Source organism: Stegostoma tigrinum, chromosome 21 (assembly GCF_030684315.1).
Source record: "Stegostoma tigrinum isolate sSteTig4 chromosome 21, sSteTig4.hap1, whole genome shotgun sequence".
Classification (NCBI taxonomy): Eukaryota; Metazoa; Chordata; class Chondrichthyes; order Orectolobiformes; family Stegostomatidae; genus Stegostoma; species Stegostoma tigrinum.
In genome coordinates, this window is record NC_081374.1 from 728,981 (window position 1) to 743,985 (window position 15,005).

Below are 15,005 nucleotides of genomic sequence, written 5' to 3' on the forward strand. Positions count from 1 at the left end.
GCCTCCTGCAGTGCCACAATGATGCCACCCGAAGGTTGCAGGAACAGCAACTCATATTCCGCTTGGGAACCCTGCAGCCCAATGGTATCAATGTGGACTTCATCAGCTTCAAAATCTCCCCTTCCCCCACCGCATCCAAAACCAGCCCAGTTCGTCCCCTCCCCCCACTGCACCACACAACCAGCCCAGCTCTTCCCCTCCACCCACTGCATCCCAAAACCAGTCCAACCTGTCTCTGCCTCCCTAATCTGTTCTTCCTCTCACCCATCCCTTCCTCCCACCCCAAGCCGCACCTCCATCTCCTACCTACTAACCTCATCTCACCTCCTTGACCTGTCTGTCTTCCCTGGACTGACCTATCCCCTCCCTACCTATACTCTCCTCTCCACCTATCTTCTTTTCTCTCCATCTTCGGTCCACCTCCCCCTCTCTCCCTATTTAGTCCAGAACCCTCACCCCATCCCCCTCTCTGATGAAGGGTCTAGGCCCGAAACGTCGACATTTCAGGTTTATACCTTTCATCAGGATTCATCAGAGATAATGGGAACTGCAGATGCTGGAGAATCCAAGATAATCAAGTGCGAAGCTGGATGAACACAGCAGGCCAAGCAGCATCTCAGGGCTCTGATGAAGGGTCTAGGCCCGAAACATCAGCTTTTGTGCTCCTGAGATGCTGCTTGGCCTGTTGTGTTCATCCAGCTTCACACTTTATTGTCAGGATTCATCAGGACAGCTTGTAAACTTTCCTGCTCCTCTGATGCTGCCTGACCTGCTGTGTTCCTCCAGTTCCACACTGTAGTGACTCTGACTCCAGTATCTGCAGTTCTTGTTATCTGCTATCTGCTAGGGCCATTCCAGAACAGGGAATTGCGAAAGATCACAAGCAGTGAATTCAGTATCCCTGCAGACATCTCTTTTAGAAATTCAGGTTGGGGGCTATCAGGTGTAAATGATTCATTCAGCACCAGATTTCTTTACAATCGAAGGGGTATTCCCCAGCTCTACACAGGGTCAGATGTAACAAGGGGCCTGTAACTTTTAAAGGAATGCTCGATGTTCCATGGAGATGGGTTTACTGAATATGGCAGGGTGGCACTTTCCGACTGCTCCCTCTGATTGGTGATCATTCAAGAAGCTGATTAAATCCAAAAGTTTCCATCATCTCCTCACAGATGGTTAATCAATGAACACAGAAAATAACTGGACTGTCTGTGAGACCACAATCCCCCTAAGATGGTCAGACAAGTTCGTGCACACAAAATGCCTCACTTAAAAAACACATTTATCATAATTACAAGCAGGTCTGTCAACACTTAACAAAAGATAAAGACAGGATAGTATGTGGTATAAACATCCTCCATCTCTTATGGAATGTTATTGAGCCCAATATGCCTGTGTAGTTTCTCTCACAAACATACACATTTAGAGCAGACACGGGCCATTCAGCCCCTCGAGACTGCTCCCATTCAATAAGGTCGTGGCTGATCGGTTTGTGAATCTGATCTAGTAATCTTTGATTCCTTTGCCGAACAAGCATCTATCTACCCTAACCGTCAACATATCCTTTCCACATTCACCTTGCCATACACCTCCCCCTGAACTTTAAGAATCCCGAGATTCTGTCACTTCAAACAAGTCACCCCTCACTTTTCTAAACTCCAGCAGAAACTAGGCCAATCTGCCCAATCTTCCCACGTAGGACAACACTTTATTCCAGGAAACAATTCAGTAAATCACCTCTCTAAATAATTGACATCCTTCCTTAAATGAGGAGACCAAGATCTGCACACAATATTAGAGTTGTGGTCTCTCCAACGTCCTGCACAACCGAATCATAACATCTATGATTTAATGTTCAATTCCTCTGAATAAAATAAAGCGTTTGATTATATTTCTTAATTACTTGTTGAGCCTGCACACTAACTTTGTGATTCATTCATCAGAATTGGCTCAGTGGTTAGCACTGCAGGCTCACAGCACCAGGGACCCGGGTTCGATTCCAGCTTCGGGTAACTGTCTGTGTGGAGTTTGCACATTCTCCCCGTGTCTGCGTGGGTTTCCTCCAGGTGCTCCGGTTTCCTCAGTCCAAAGATGTGCAGGTTAGGTGGATTGGCCATGATAAATTGCCCATAGTGTTCAGGGGTGTGTGGGTCGTAGGGGGATGGGTCTGGGTGGGATACTTCAAGGGGCGGTGTGGACTTGTTGGGCCAAAGGGCCTGTTTCCACACTGTAGGGTATCTAATCTAATCTAATCTAATCCAATACGTAGATCCCTCTGCACCTTAGAATTCTGCAGTCATTCACTGTTTAGATAATATCCCTTTTTTAAAAATAAAGCTATCCAATTATCCATTTTCTCGTCCTTTTCAGAGTCCCAAAATTTCCTTGTCTCCATATATTTATCCAATTCTCATTTGGAAGTCAGTGTTGAATTAACCCTTTCACACAATGCATTCCAGATTACAATTTACTTCATTGAAAAGGTCCTACTTTAATTCTTGTACAATCACCTTAAATCTATTTCCTTGGGTTACTGAGAACCTCCTGCCATGAGAAACAATTTCTCTCATACTTATTCAATTAAAACCATCTATTGAATTGTAATGAGACAGAATTAATGACCTCATAGTAGGAAACTTTAGATAATAGTGATCACAACAATAGAACTTCATATCTAGCTTGGACATAATAAGTTTTGATTTGGATTTAACTTTAACTTAAAGCAATCACCAGGGTAGGAGAACACAGTTAGCTGAAGTGAACTGGGAAAATAGGATAAAGAAAATGGAGCAGTGGAAGACATTTGAGGAAATATTCTATAACATCAACAAAGATACATTCCTTAAGAAAGATTATGAGAAGAATGTATCATCTGTAGCTAACTAATAAAATTAATATTAGATTAAAAGAAAAACTGTACAATTTGGCAAACATGAGTGTTAAGTCAGAATATTGGGTAGAACTTAGAAACCAGCAAAGAAAGACTAAAAGAAATTAAAAAATCTAATTTAAGACAAAGTTGAAATGTAAAAACAGATAGCAAAAGTTTCAAAAGCATTTAAAAAGGAAAAGTGTAGCAAATGTAAACATTGGTCCCTTATAGCCTGAGGAATCAATAGTTGGGAAACTAGGGCAACGATAATGTTGAACAAGTGATCCACAATAGTTGGGAAACTGGGACAACGATAATGTTGAACAAGTGATCCACAATAGTTGGGAAAGTGGGACAACGATAAAGTTGAAGAAGTGATCCACAATAGTTGGGAAACTGGGACAACGATAAAGTTGAAGAAGTGATCCACATTGGCCTCTAGGGCAGAAAAAATTTAAAAGTCCAAACATGCTCAAAACTCAAGAGGTAAAAGGGAAGCTCGAACCTAAAGTAACCACAATCCCAAGGGTTAAAAACACTGATAAACATATGAAACTGGGTAATTGTGCCTGGGGATTGTTACAAGAAGTGGCCTCATTGACCAAGGTACTGGCTTCAAGTTTCCAATGTTACACTTAATTCCTGGGTTGAAGCAGTTATCTACAGGGAAAGGCTGAGCACAATGAGGAGTTTTGAGGAAATAGAGGTGGGCAATCTTATTGAAACATACAAGATGCTGAAAGAATGTGATAGGATGGACACAGACTCTATGTTTCCCCCTTCTTGGGGCGGGGGGGGGGGGGTCTGTCTAGGAATAAGGGCCACCAGTTAAAACTTAAAGCTTTTGCATTGAAGATGGAGACAATGCAATGCTGTTGAACAGTGAGAGAGAGAGGGAGTGCGAGAGAGAGAAAAAGACATGGCATCTGAGTCATTAAATATATTTGGGGTTGAATTAGACAGATTTGCAATTGTCAGGGGTATGGAGAAGAAGGAAGTAAGAGACAGCAAGTGAGGTTGTGGTCAGCATCAGACCAGCTACTGATCTTACTGAATGGTAGGCAGGTTCAAGAGTCTGAACAGCCAACTTCTGCTCTGAACCTGTGTGTATGTTCCCAGTAACCTGGGCCCTACATTCTGGAATCCCTACCCGACATGTCTCCACTCCTGTGAAATATTGCTTACCACACCTTTTTCACCCAGATTTTGGGTTCCTGCTCTAATACCTCTTTGTGTGGTTCAGTGTCAATTTAATTTTCTAACAGCCCTTTACAAGTACCTTGGGTTAGTTTTACTAGACTCAAAGAGCTGAATGAATGCAAATTGTTGGTGCCTCATGTCACAAGTTTCATTTTTGATTTGTAAATAAAATGAGTAACAGGCCTTTTGGAGGGCATTTATTGATAAAATGTTAAGACAAACAGTAGAACGTTAGAGAGTTTTCTTTTAATCATGGTGAGGACACCCCCTCATTGGTTACCTGAATGATGCAGTGCTAAAATAATTATTCACAGTGACGTACACTTACCCGAACTGAGTTAATATCAGCAAATGCATCATCACCTCAAACTTTGGTTAATTTCTTTATGTTTTAAGAGTTTAAACACAGTACAGGATGACCTACAAAGAGGAATTCACGTTGATTTAGTTTAAACTTATTGGGTGGGTGTTGTTGAAGAGACTTCTCCTCCATGAGAGATAACTCCTGTCACTATCAACGTTTGATAACATCAATTTTATACTCAAGGTATCAGAAAACTAATGAAAACTGATCTTAAACAAGTGGTGTGTAATTTAATCTTTATCCTAATCTGCAGGGCGCCATTGTATGCATATCCTGTGCCACAAACAGACAACATGAATCAGAAGCTGTCACTCTTTTCAAAAGAGCAGTCAACAACATGAATCTGAGTCAAGCAAGTTATAATTCACAATGTAAGAATATGGGTTGTTATCTGAATTATCCCTCTGACATTCAGCACGTGCACTAACAAAAACATTCAAACCAATGATGTGAAACCTAGAGGATTGGGAAATGTAGATGTTTCAACAATGTCTGATTAGCTCAAGGACCATGATTTGAATCACAAATGGGAAGAAATTGTTTACTTCTTTCAAGTTTGAAGATTCTGCGTAAACTAAAAACCATGCAGTCTCGGTTTATGGGCAACAGCCCCCAACACCAAAACAGCCTAAAATTAAACTGCAGAAAAATTCTTTAGATGATGGAGACGGTCATACAAAATGGAAACAGACCCTTCCATCAGACTTGTTCATGCCAACTGGACATCCCAATCTGACCCAGTCCAATTTGCCAGCATTTTGCTCATATCCCTCTAAATCCTTCCTACTCACGTACCCACCCAGATGTCTTTTAAACGTTATTTGAAAGCCTACCAGCCTCCCCAACTTCCTCTGGCAGCTGATTCTATGCACACACCACCTTCAATGTGAAAATGTTGCCGCTTAGTTTCCTTTCAAATCTTTCCCCCCTCATCTTAAGCCTTTACCTCTAGTTGTGCACTCCCCTACCCTGGGGAAAAAACCTGGCTATTCACCCTACCCATGCCCCTCATGGTTTTATAAGTTCCTAAAAGTTCACCCCTCAGCCTCCAATGCTCCAGGGAAAAAAGTCCCAGATCATTCAGCCTCTCCTTATTGCTCAAATCGAAATTGCTGGAGAAACTCAGAAGGTCTGATAGCATTTGTTGTGGTTCTGAAGAATCAAATTGGGCTTGAAATGTTGAGTTTGTTGCTCCCTGCGCAGAGTTAAATATTGATTGATATTCTCACCAAATGAGGTAAGTATGCGACATAGAGCGATATAGGATCAATGACATATCCAGCTCTGTGCTGTACCTGTCCTAGGAGTGTTTGATGTGGACAGTGTAGGGGAAGCTTTACTCCCTATCTAACCCCATGTTGTACCTATCCTGGGAGATTGACTGAAAGTAATCTGAAAGTAAAGAGGTCTTTAATTTCAGTTTAAAGGAGTAGGGGAAGTTTTATCTCCCGATTAAAAGAGTAGAGAGAGCTTTGCCAGTTTCTTGCCACGTCACTCCCTGACTGGAGTGTCTGACAGGAGCAGCATTGAGCTAGTTTTAGTTCTGTTTAAAAGAGCAGAGAGAACTTTATCTCACGCCATTACTGTCCCTGTCCAGGGACGGTTTGATGGGGATAGTGTGGAGGAAGCTTAACTTACAGTTTAAAAAGAGTACATGGACCTTTGCTTTCTATCTAGCCTTGTGCTGTCCCTGTTCCAAGGATGTTTGATGGGAACAGTGTTGAGGAGACTTTACTTTCTCCTCCCCCCACCCCACCCCCCTACCATGCTGTACCTAACCTGGGAGTGTTTAACGGGGACAGTGGTGATGATGAATGACATATGAAAACAGTATCACATCTACATCAGATTCAGTGTGTAAATCTTGGGTAAAATATTCATCCTTTTATATTGAAAACATCAGGACAGTATGTGGTGAGGTGCTGGATTCCAAACTGTCAGACGATGGTACACAGGCTGATGCAACACCTGAGTCTGGATCAGAGTTTGCCATTGGTTATGGTTTGGATTCTCAGCCCCACCTCCGCTGACACAGACATGGACCATATCAAAGCTGTAGCCTTGACCTGCTGCTCACGGACGTGATAATATTGTATTCTTTATCTTGTGGACAGGAATGTTTTATTGTATCAGAGACTGAGCTGTGTCAATGTTCATCAAGCCACATCTTCCAACTTGGTGTAGTAAACAAGTTCTGTCTGGGTATAAATATTCAGCGCCTTGCTTCTCTATTTAAGATAGAATGTAAGAGTGTGCGAGTGAGTAGAATTGGGATGTGGTCAGCTCATTCAGCCCATTCTGCTCTGTTCACTCACAGGTCCACAGACAGATGTTCCCTCTAACCACCCCTCCAATCACCCTGCCCAAAACAGAAGCATTATAGACTGGCCCATAGTGGCTGGCATGTGGGACAGTTGGGGGCGTGAGGTCAAAACAATGGGTAGCAATGAGGGAGTCAGGGGAGTAGTGGAGAGCTGTGAAGAAGAAATCAATTCCAGGAGCCTGGGTAAAGCAGATCTGGTCTCGTGCTGTGCCCCAAGTGGTTATTGTGGGGCCAAGCAGCTCCTCGGGGGAGGGAGAGGGGCAAAGAAATCCTTGTTACCTCCTCTCCTGACGCTATTCGTTGGAACCATAAGTAGCACAGAGAAAGATGGCTGCAGTCATCTCAGCTCCAGGACTTCCCCACAGGTGCTCTTTAGAATAGTGCCCTAGGCCCAATCACCTTCAGCTGCTTCCCTCTATCCTGAGGTTGGAAGTGGGATGTTTGCTGCTGATTGCACAGTGTTGAGCACAGATTCACAACTCCGCAGATACTGAAGCAGTCTATATCCTAATGTAGCTTTATCTCAATAATATCTGGCTTGGGCTGATGTGTGACAAATAACATTCACTTTATGTAAGAGCCAGGTAGTGCCCATCTCCCTTGGCACTCAATGACATTAGCATCACTGAAACCCCATTGGGTTCAGTTCAGTTTTGTTGTAACAGTAACAGTTTGGGGTGGTGATACCATTGATGTGTGTGGTGAGAACTGTCTGCTGGCACAGAGATAACTGGCCTCTATCCACACCCTCTGCCACCCAATTACAATTGATTCCAGTTTGCTAAGATTGTTTGATGTCATATTTAGAGTCAAATGCAGACTTGATGTCAAGGGTAGTCACTCTCAAGTCACCTCTGGGGCGCCTACCCCTTTATCCACGATCCTTAAAGCAGTGATGAGGTCAGGAGCCAAGTGGCCCGGGCAGAATTGGAGTGGAGTGTCAATGAGCAGATTATTACTGACCCACAACACTGAACAGCTTGCTGAATGATGCCCTTTCTGATGGAGGCACGTAGCTGGGTGGCCCAGGATAAAGCAGTGTCATTGTAATAATAGATCAGTATTTTCAGCATCTCCATTTTAAATCTGCCTGCAATATGTTCCTGCAGTGAAGGTACTTCACATTTTCACAGACACAAATGTAGAAAGTACTTTCCCTTCATATTTACCGTTGCCCTGCACCACTACAATTCTCAGAAGCAACTTTACACTGTATCTAACCCCGTGCTGTCCCTATCCTGGGAGTGTTGGATTAAGGTGGGCGGTGGTGTAGGAAAGAGTTTTACTCCGTATTTAACCCTGTGCTGTTCCTGTTCCTGTCCTGGGACAGTTTGATGGGGGACAGTGGCGATGGAGTTATTATTTCGGTTTAAAACAATACAGCGACTTTGTATGTTTAAAAGAGTCGAGGAAGTTTCACTCTGGATCTAACCTCGCCGTCACGGGAGTGTTTGTTGGGTCAGCGTCGAGAAACCGTTACTATCCATTTAAAGGAATAGCGAGATCTTTGCTCTGTTTCCAACTCTGTGCCGTCCCTGTCCCGGGGATAATAAAGTTGTGGGATCTCATTAGGGTCTTTCCGGCGGGGCAGCCGCCCGGGATGTGACAGCTGCCAGTGCCTCCGGCTCCGGGACCCTCCGCAGCTGGGGCCAGTGCTGAGCTACCAACCTGGTTGGGAATGAGAGCTCGGGAATGCTCTGGGCTCCGTGCCCCCTTCCCGGCTCGGTGCCAACCCCCGGGAATGGTTTACGAATAGAGACCGGGTTCAGAACATAGTGTTTCGGAGAAGCGGTTTGCCTGCAAAGTGAAATGACAATTACCTTCGCGCCGCCTCGCTGCTGCCGGCTCGGGGCTTCAGGTTCTGATGCTGGGAGCTGGTCCCTGGGTGAAGGTGCCACCGCTTCCACTCACAGTTAGCTCTGATCCCGCCGCAGGCATCAGAGCCCGCGAGCACCGCTTGGGAACGAAGCTCAGTGCGACTGCATTGACAAAGCACCGGGTGGATGTGACAGTGCAGACTGGAGTCTAGTACCAGGCTGAGCTCTAATGCTTGCTGTGAGGAGCCGCTTCACCCGGGGCCATGCCGCCGGCAGCACGTGACCGCGGCTCCGTGTAACAACTTTCCCGGGTGACCAATCAGCGCCCTAGCCCAGGAGGAACCGCCCCGTTTCATGTCCCCGCCCCCACAATCTCGGCCCGCCCACACATCACAGCCCCGCCCCCAAAACACTATCTCCCCGCCCACAAACGGCAGCTCCGCCTAGTTCGACCCCTAACCCCATGCCTCCAACCACCCCTAGACCGAGCCCAATGCCCCCAGCCCCAACCCTAGCCCCAGCCCCATGTCTCCAGCTCCACCGCTAGACCCAGCCCAATGCCCCCAGCCCCAGCCCCAGCCCCATGCCTCCAGCTGCACCCTAGCCCCAGCCCAATGCCCCTAGCTCCACACCTTGCCCTGGCTCGATGCCCCCAGCCTCACTATTTGCAGCCTGACCCCTACTATACCCTCACCCCTTGCCCCCCCCCATCCCAGAATCACCTGTTTAATGCAGTGACGAGGTAAACTTCTCTCGGAAGGTCCTGACTTTCTGGAACTGCCATCCTGAAAAACAATTGGAGGCAGATTCTTCGGGCTGGTGCAGGAGCGATAAACCCTCAGCCCTGGGCTCCTTCCTCTATCAAAGACCATTCATGGTTTCTTATTCACACAAACAATAACAGCAACAACAAAAACAGGAGTTGCAGATCTGGCAGCATCTGTGAAGAAAAAAATCAGAGTTAACATTCCGGGTCCAGTGCCCCTTCCTCAGAATTTATTGCTGGTGTTAGAGATCCACGAGTAATCCAGACAACAAGTGGAGATCCTGAGATAATGGGAACTGCAGATGCTGGAGAATCCAAGATAACAAAGTGTGGGGCTGGATGAACATAGCAGGCCAAGCGGCATCTTAGGAGCAGGAAAGCTGATGTTGCGGGCCTAGGCCCTTCATCATAAATCCTTGCAAATAAATATTTCCTCAAATCCAGACAGCAAGCAATAAGGAGACAATTGTTTCATTAGCCTTTATCAAAAGAGGATTTGAGTATAATGGTGAAAATAACTTACTATGGTGATATTGCACCTTGCTGAGACCATACTTGAAATACAGTGTTCAGTTTTGGTCTCTTTACCTCAGGAAAGAGACACTCCTAAAGAGACAGTGCAACAAAAGTTCATTATGCTCATTCCTGGAATGGAGGATGAGATTGTGAGGAAAAATCAAACAGACTTGTCCCAGATTCTTTTGAGTTTAGAAGAAAGACAGATGATTGGATGCAAACACACAACAATCAACAGAATAGATGCAGGTAAAACACAGTATGGAGCTGGATGAACACAACAGGCTGGGCAGCACCAGAGCAGCAGAGAAGGGTCCTGACCCAAAACGACAACTTTCCTGCTCCTCTGATGTTGCTCAGCCTGCTGTGTTCATCCAGCTCTACACCGTTATCTCTGACTCCAGCATTGGCAGTTCTTACTATCCTAGACGCAGGAAAGACGTTTTTCCCATTTGGGGGTAGGAGGGGGATTCAGGGAATGGTTCTAGAGCCAAGGACCTCAGAATAAAGGGGCAAGCCACTTAGGATTGAAATGAGGGGTAATTCTTCACTTAGAGAATCTTTGAAATTCTCCAGTTGTTGATTTTGTTTAAGACCATTACAATAGATTTCTAGATATTAAAGCCACCGAGGGATATGAAGGCATGGGCTGGAAAAATGCTATTCAAGTAAATCAACCATGATTTCATTAAATAGTACAAGTATAAAATGAAGGGCTGAGTGGCCACCTCCTGGTTCTTGTGCTCCTCTTCACACATCCCACTTACCCAGTCCAATCTCTCAATATTCCCAGCTTTCAAAAGAATCCCCTGCAATCTTTAACTCCTGTAAAGTAACTGGTAATTTTTTAAATCATATTTTTGCCTTGAGCAGTGAATGAGGCAGATGAATTAACAATACAGATAGATGTAGACAGGAACGAAAACAGAAAGTGCTGGAAAAGCTCCAGTGACCATTTCTCAGAACCTGGACCCGAAACATTAACTCTGTTTTCTCCTCCACAGATGCTGCCAGACCTGCTGAGCTTTGCCTGCAAATTTGTTTTTGTTCCTGATTTACAGCATCCGCAGTTCTTTTGGTTCTTAGATGTAGACAGGCATGTTTACATGTTTATGATTATGGAGACATTGCTACAGGGTGATCAAAGCTTGGAAGCAATTGTTCAGCGTATTCAGACCTTAGGAAAGTCAGGCAAAGGGAAAGAAGCTGAGGCAGCATTGTTAGCAAAAGGTGAAATCCGTGTAATCATAAGAAAGAACATTGGTGCAGGAAATCTCAATATGGAATCAATCTGTGTGAAATTACAAAGCAACAAAAATCAGAAAAAATCAACAGGAATTGTCCACAAACTTCCAAACAGTAGTGGTGAGGTAGGAGATGGCATTAAACAGAAAATTAGAGATATATGCAACAAGGGTGATGTGACAATGCTAGATTTGGTTTTGTGTAATGAGAAGGAGTTAATTGATAATCTTGTTCTGAGAGGTCCTTAAAGAGAAAATGACCAAAGCATGATAGAAATCTTCACTCGGATAGAAAGTGAAGTAATCCAATCCAAATCAAGGGTTATAAGCCCAAACAAAGGGAACACTGAAGGTATGAGAGGTGAGCTGGCTATGATAAACTGTGTAACTCCATTAAAAAAGCTTTACAGTGGATGGACAACAGCTAATATTTAAGGAACAACAGCATGCATCACAAGAATTATATATTCCTTTCAGATGAATGAACACAACAGGAAAAGCGGCCCAAACACTGTCAACAAAAGAAATTAAGGATAGTGTAATGATTGAAATAAGAACGAGTTGGATTTCATTGACTATGAGATCCTTGATTGGTGCTGTTAACCTTGGCTAATGAGGGAGCCCTGGCTGACAGATATAAACAGGAGATTCAGAGAGTCTCTTCAATCTTGAGACTCACTCTGAGTTGACCAGTCAGAGCCCTTGTAAATGTATGGTGACTTAGTAATGGGATACCAGCCTCTGTGCAGTTATTTCAGTGGTTTTGAGAGAAAACAGTATGTTTCTGAAGAATTTCACCTACAAATGTCATCTTTGAGTAAGGGTAAGCATTTCTGGAATCGGACTTTTATTCGGGAAGTTTATGGTCCTCCCATCAAAGACTGGCCCAGTATGTGGAAAGAATGCATCACGTTTTCTGGGCAAATGACATTGGGGCACATGAAAAGCAATGAGTCATTGTACGGGCTGCTTGTGGACCCACGTCATTTTCAGCTATTAGGAGTTTAATTTTCGCTGAGACATCAGATAATAAAACCTTTCAAGAGTTGACAGATTTAGCTGAAGAATATGAAAGATCTAGACAGTTTAGGAGAGTGGTCCAGGAAATGGCTGATGAAATCCAATGTGAGTAAATGTGAGGTTTTGCACTTTGGAAAAAAGAATACAGGCATGGACTATTTTCTAAATGGTGAGAAAATTCGCAAAGCAAAAGTACAAAGGGATCTGGGAGTGTTGGTCCAGGATTCTCAAAAGGTTAACTTGCAGGTAGAGTCTGTAATTAAGAAAGCAAATGCAATGTTGTCGTTTATCTGAAGATGGTTGGAATATAAAAGCAGTGAAGTGCTTCTGAGGCTTTATAAGGCTCTAATTAGGCCCCATTTAGAATACTGTGGCCAATTTTGGGCCCCACACCTCAGGAAGGACATACTAGCCCTGGAGCGTGTCCAGCAGAGATTCACACAGATGATCCCTGGAATGGTAGGTTTTACGTATGATGAATGGCTAAGAATCCTGGGATTGTACTCATTAGAGTTTAGAAGGTTGAGGGGAGATCTAATAGAACCTTACAAGATAATGTGTGGTTTAGAAGGAGTGGATGCTAGGAAGTTGTTTCCATTAGGCGGGGAGACTAGGGCCCATGGGCACAGCCTTAAAATTAGAGGGGATAAATTTAAAACTGAAATGAGACGACATTTCTTCAGCCAGAGAGTGGTGGGCTTTTGGAATTCATTGCCACGGAGTGCAGTGGAGGCCAGGACGTTGGATGCCTTCAAGGCAGAGATCGACAAATTCTTGATCTCAAAAGGAATCGAGGGCTACAGGGAGAGTGCAGGGAAGTGGAGTTGAAATGCCCATCAGCCATGAATTAAATGGCTGAGTGGACTTGATGGACCAAATGGCCTCACTTCCACTCCTATGTCTTATGGTCTTATGGTCTTATAAACACCCCAAACTTCCTCTAATTCTGAGGTGTTATCAGTTTTACTTGGCAGTTTGAGATCTAGGGAATCTGTACAGGGATTTTAGATGAGATTAAGATGACTGACAGAAGCAAGTGATTTGGGGTTAACCCTGAATGAGGTGCTAAAAAACTATTTAGTATATAGGAATAATGAGATAACCATGATATAGAGCCTATTACCTGAAGCCCAACTAGATTTCAAACAGGCACTAAAACTGCCTTTCTCATTGGAAAATGTGGCAAGTGGAGCATATGAGCTACAGGGTATTCCAAATAAAAGTGGACACTCTCACCTGCCTGTCTAAGCTTGGGGAAGACCCCTTGAGTGCAGGCAATCACAGAGAATCAGGCAGGGTATATACTGAGCACAGGGACCCTAGGTCGGCCAACAGCAAAACCCTGAAACAAAGCTGAGCCTCAGCTAAATTGTTAAGATGTTCTGCAAGACCCCAGCCCACAAGCCTTTGTAGCTGCTGCCAGTATCGCAGGCTCAGAACAGCAAAGGAGGCCAATCAGGGCTGGATTAAGTGAGAGAACTCATGGGCTCGTACCCAGGAGAGGTCACACCGTGAAAAGTCCACCTACATGTGGATTGAAACAGTTACATTGTTTTGTTACACCCAACTCAGGGCCAATCAAAATTAATGTTTGGTTACGTGGTCACCCACTTCTAGCGGATGCTGATACTGGTGCAACTGTATCAGTGACTGCAAAACCAGTAATTGAAGATTCGGTCTGGACTTCAACCCTTATGTGTGCACAAGTCCTTGGCCAGACTGAGAACCTATACCAGGGAACCTTTGTAGATTAAGGGTCCAACCTTGGTTCCAGTCTCCTATGAGAAGCAGCTGGTACAGTTACCACTGATTGTAGTAACAGGCTCAGGCCCAACATGGATGGAACGAAATTGGTTGAAAAAGATTTATCTTGATTGGCTCAATATATTTTGATGAGAAAATGCCTGCCTGAGTGAAACCCTAATTAAATCCTGGAGGTTTTCAGGAAAGTCTAAGGTCTATTAAAGGAACCAAGGTCACCTTGCATGTTGACCAGGAAGCAATTGCATGATTCTACAAGGGCCACCCAGTGCCATTTGCCCTGTGCATAAAAGTAGGGGCAGAAATCAGGAGTCTGGAACATGAAGAAATCTTCAAACAATGCAGATTGCAGAATGCACAACACTGCTTGGGCTGATTGTGAAGCCTGATGGCTCTGTTTGGCTATGCGGGGATGTTAAATATATGGTAAACCATTTCTCACAGCTGGATAAATGGCCAAGCCCAAGGACTTCTATGCAAAACTGGAGGGGGGAGGGTGCTATCCTTTATTAAGCTGGATATGAGCCACATGAATTTGCAATTGTGCCTGGATGAGAGTCCCAGAAGTATGCTTTAGTTATTATCCATAAAGATTCACACCAATATACATTTGGGGTATCATCAACCAGTGCCCTTCTACAGTGGGCCATGGACAATATTTTACAAGGGCTAGCCCAGGTTGGCATTTATCGGGATGATGCGCTAATAACAGGAAAAACCAATAAAGAACACATTGACATCATCCTTAAACACTTCTCCCAGGCATGCACACACCCTAGGAGGAAGAATGTGTGCTCCAGGGGCTTCACATGACCCTACTTGAGTTACAAAGTTGACAAAACTGATTTACATTCATTGGAAGCTAAAATGGGGATGATCAAAGTGGCCCTGGTTCCCATGTCTACACCTGAGCTTAGGTCTTTCCTTGGTTTGGTGGATTATTACATAAACTGGCCTCCACCTTGGCACCCTTACATTTACTATTCAAAAAGGGCCAGACTTGGAAATGGTCACATGGCCAAGAAGTAGCCTTTAGGGAAGTGAAAAAAGGAGCTATCTTCATAATGGTGTTGGCCTGCTATGATCTAAAGTGAGATGTAGTGCTGACATGCAATACATCCC

General features: G+C 44.3%; 1 protein-coding gene across 4 annotated transcripts in view; it reads right to left on the reverse strand.

Moving 5' to 3' along the window:
* Window positions 1–9,492, reverse strand: part of slc16a4 (solute carrier family 16 member 4) — a 98,892-nt gene extending 89,400 nt beyond the window's left edge. For 3 of the 4 annotated variants that reach the window (XM_048553326.2, XM_048553327.2, XM_048553323.2), the window contains exon 1: window positions 8,580–8,870. The gene's annotated coding sequence lies outside the window, so the exon portion shown is untranslated. Of the gene's footprint in view, window positions 1–8,579; window positions 8,871–9,298 lie in introns of those variants that run through there. The other variant, XM_048553324.2, reaches the window with a different exon arrangement.
* Between the last annotated feature and the right edge of the window lie 5,513 nt (window positions 9,493–15,005).